Consider the following 4,768-nt stretch of genomic DNA (forward strand, 5'->3'; position numbering starts at 1 on the left):
CTAAAGATCATAAGAAACAGAAAGACCTGATTAACTAGAAGCCTCCAAAAGTTCACTAACACAGCATTTCTCACACATTGCACCCTGTCTTAATAGCCTCTCAGTGTTATTTACTCATACAGTAATATCACAGGATCACGAAATAGTTGAGGTTGGAAGGGACCTCTGGACATCACCTGGTCCAACCCACCTGCTATACAGTAAGACAGTACCTTTTACTTTCCAGGGGCATAACACCCTCTTTTTGTGTTTGGTGATGGAATTAGAATTCAAAAGAACACATTTATTATTAAATGCTGTTGCCAGAGAACAACATTTTTAAGAAATTGCGTGTTGCGGAGTAAAAGGTGAGAAAAAATTCTTGGTCCCTCAGTTGTAAGAAAGAGTACAAGATTAAAGTGGTCTACTTAGAACATTAAGACTATCTTCTCCAACTAGAAACCACTATATAATGTGCGTTCAGGTCACAACTGTTTTCAAATTATTATTTTTGTCCACATTTAAACATACCAAGATCTTATGTAATCATAGATACTAAGCAGAACACCAAATACAACTCATGAAGCAGTAAAGATCAAGGAAATTATCAATATTCTTGGTCTCTGAAACAAATAGTGGCTTTCCAGAGTATTAACAACAGTCCTTTTGGGATTCTTAGCAGAAAAGTGGTAAAGCTGTCAAAGGATCAAGGCAAAAGCACGCTATTACATATCAGCATAAACCAGTGACAAGTGCAGAAAGTTTTAGGGAGGGCAAAAACGTAGGCATGTGAAAATGCCTCTGAAGTGCTGTTTAGAGTAAATAATAGTTAACTCCCCAAAACAGCTTAAAAGCTCACCTTTCTGGCCCATTCTAATAAGAAGTGAGATTGTCAGAAATAACCAATTATTAAGGATGAAAGGAAATGCAATTTGTACTGCATTAATAACAATAACGGCTTAACAACAATTCCCTCATCAGATTTTTCAGTTCTTACTGGGAAATAAAGCCCAAAAAACTTAGCAACTTAAAGATAGTAACCAAGTCTATCACTCCTTCCATTCAATCTTAATCAGATGTCAAATAGCTATACCTTGTTTTGGAAGGAAAAAAAAAGTGAAAATATTAACTTTGAAAATAATAAGAAAATGCTTGTTAAATTTCTGAACAATACATGAAAACTTTTTTTTTAAACCACTGATTTGTAAAAGGGTTTTACACAAGGAGTGTTTTTAAACTTGAAAACAATGGCAGGATTACAGTTCATTATGTTTTTATTAGATCATAGTTTTCTGCTTGTATTCTGTATTCAAGTAAACTAAGACAGACTTACTCAGTACTATAATAAGTCTTAAAAGGTGAACTAAAGAATTTGTGGAACTGATGGTAACAAGGTATCTTTCAGTTTAGCAGTGCTGTAAATGCCAGTTACAATTTGGAGATTTCAGAAACTGCATTTTTCTTTTTTAACAAGCAGAAAATCCAATAAAGCAGGACAACTACTCTTAAAGTCAATGACAACCTTTCTGGTAGTATTAGAGTTCTGCTCCTATGAAATACCTTACAAAGGTTCATCCTCAAGTTAATGAATGGGATTTCACAGCATCTCTTCTCTACTACAAATGAAGGGCACCATGTCCTGCATTTATTCGCAGGACCAGGCTTCAGACTCAGCTGCTTCAAGAAAGGTTTCAAATATGACACTTAAAATGGGTAAAGACTTAAGCTAATGAAGTTCCTCAGACAAAAGCAGTACTCATTTCATTTAGTGGAGTAGTCATACTCTTAAAGCTGTTAATATCTGAGACAGGAAGATATATTTAATCAGTACTGAATTAAAACAGCACTTAGAGGGAACAGTTCATCACAATCCAAAAATCCATACAGATTGTTTTCAAACAGCTGCCTTCCCCTCCCCCTGCCCCCCCCCCAAAAAAAAACAAAACCCAAAGAAACCACAATATCAATAATGGTAAATCCAAGATCTCCACAGCATACAGCTTCACATTCTGACAAGGATTTCCAACTTGTCAATAGCACAAGTCATTTAGGAAGACTTATAGTGTGCACTTAAAAAAAAGGAAAAAGAAAAAAAGCCCCACACAGGGGCAGGTGCACGCGTGCACACACACACACCTATTTTGTTAATTACATCCAGAAGTGATTACAGATTATATGTAGAACATCTGGCCCAGGGGATTTGGGCATATCCATACATTATTTAATGTTAACTTTCATATTTTGGTTGCCAACCCTCCTGCCGCCCCAAAAAACAGAACTTTTTTGAACATGCAGAACAAATTGGAGAAAACACTCAAATCACTAAACTAACTAGGTCTCAGGCAGCATAAAAAATTTGAAGCCTGTATTTAGAATGCTACTTTCTACCAAAACAGGTAATCCAAGAATAACAATCCCAAGTTCCACAGGCAATGAGCATTGTGTTTGTAGTCACATGCTTTTATGCAAACAATAATTACAACACAAGTTTAAATTACTTTTTTTTTTAAATGAAATTTGTTACTATCTTCAATACCAGTTATTTCATTCAATAACTGTTTTTCCCCCAGTCCTCCTCCTTGAATCTAGACGATTTTCTGCTTTAAAAAAAGAAAAAGTATATTTCAATAACTGAGACATTTTCCTCATCTTTTTATGTGACCAATCTGACTATTTAAACACACCATTGAATTGATTTCAAAGATTACTGGTTCAATACACAGAAAACACAAAGAAGAGAAAGTGATTCTCTATATGAATGACCCTGTTACAAAAAATTCTAGGAATGCAGATGGCAGTTGCAAATCTAACAATATCAATTTGTCATAGCCATGCTAATATTTTCATTAAAGCAATACCATCTGAAAAACAATTGTTGAATATAAAACGTATTCAAGAATTACAGTTTAAAAGGAAGAGACTTTTTGGTTAAGTCATCTGATTACCAGGCTTCAAAATTTCAATCACTGAATAAACTGCCTATATGAACATTAAGCAAAGAGTCTTTATTTAATGAATTTAACAGCTATTTTATGTTGTCATTTTTGGATTTCCTTTATAGAGCTATTTTTTTTTCCAAATCAGAGAAATAAAAAAAGATTTATAAAAATAGCAAGCTGACCAAAAAAAAAAAAAAAAGAATTCACAGTGGTTCCACGTAATGTTTGCAGCAGAGCTATTTCAAGTTGATGGGGAACCTCAAGCAAGCCTACATGTGCAGTTTGGTTAAAGACATTTAAAAAATGGTAATGAATGAGTAAATATTTCAATAATGAGGCAAAAATCCAGCAATGAAATCACACTCCTATTGCATATTGCAGAGTCAAATTCTGCCAATTATGAGCAAATTAATTTTGTGTGTTTTCCATATTTAATTCCAATTTCAAGACAAAAACTAATAGAGGAGAGAAAAGAACAAAAATGGAATATAGACAGGGAGTCACAAAGACTACAAGTGATTCTTATATTCCAGAAGGAAAACAAAACTCTAGTACCAATTCTGCAAAACCACGCACAGAATGACTACATACACGACTCTCCCTATGAAGTAAATGGAATTATTCGTATGTAGTAATGTCACACAACCTGCAGTCCTCACCCTACAAAAAGTCTAAGTACTCAAGAGTAAATCCAGGATAAACTGTTGAACACCAGAGGCACTATTTTCCCTTACCATTTCTGGTTACTCAGAACATTGAGCTTTCACCTCTCTAACCTAGTAACTCATCAATCTCTGTGACTTATCTCTTTAGTAATACAAGTTTCTTTTCTCTGAACAGTGCTGTTATACGCTTAGCTCATTAACTGGGTTTAAGACATACTACTGTTTCAAAAAGCAGAAGCTTTCTGGCTCTGCACAAATTCGTGTTGGTCAGTAGCAACTGGGAAGTAAGGTGCGCAGAGAAGTATATTTATTCCAAAAATGGAGAACCCACGTTTCAGTGATGCAGGTGACAGATACTAAGAAAGAAGGACCACTTCGGAAATTCATAAAAGCCACTTAACACATTACATGAGCATTCTGGGAACTTCAGATTAGCAGCACAAGTTACAAAATATATCTAGAAAAAGAAGAAAGAAAACAACCACCTCAACTGAGCACTAGTTCCTCAAGTGGTTTTCAAGTCTATTCCTCCAATAGCTATTATTTTGAATGGAATGCCAAAACAAATGGCATGGAAACGAAAACATTGCCAACATAATTTCTCTATAGTAGACAGTAAGAAAAAATATTTACTGCATCCAGCAAAAAAAAATCCACAAGCCAAGACGACCACACACAGGGACTACAAGTAATTTCACTTAATACAATGAAAACAGTTATTTCAGTTAATACAGTAAAAATCTAAATATATAGCACAGAATTCTGTTTCTCACACACATACTTCACACCAACCTGAAGAGTCTAAACATGGAAAATTTGAAAAAAGGGAGAACTTTCTCATCGAACTCCAGCAGAGCTTCACATGGCAGTTCTACATGCTACAGAAATACCTCTTCCAAGTAAAATATTTCTCGTTTTCTACTCACGCCAAAACACGCTGCGCTTGGTACGTTTCAGGGAAACACTAAGGTGTGCCTGTTTTTCCTACTTAAAGGTCCTTATTCGTAGCTTCCAGGGGCTAATGAGTGGGAGCGCAACCCATGCACAGCTGCAGGAGCCTTTAAACCCTACTTTTTAAGTTAAGCCCACATGAGGCTGCTCTCTTGGCTTCGGAGAGGAACTCGAGGAGCCCGACAGGCTCCATTCGTGTGTGGGTTTGGTGGGGGTTTTTTTGTTTTTTTTTTT

This window comes from Apteryx rowi, unplaced genomic scaffold (assembly GCF_003343035.1).
Source record: "Apteryx rowi isolate R43461 unplaced genomic scaffold, aptRow1 scaffold_23, whole genome shotgun sequence".
Lineage (NCBI taxonomy): Eukaryota > Metazoa > Chordata > Aves > Apterygiformes > Apterygidae > Apteryx > Apteryx rowi.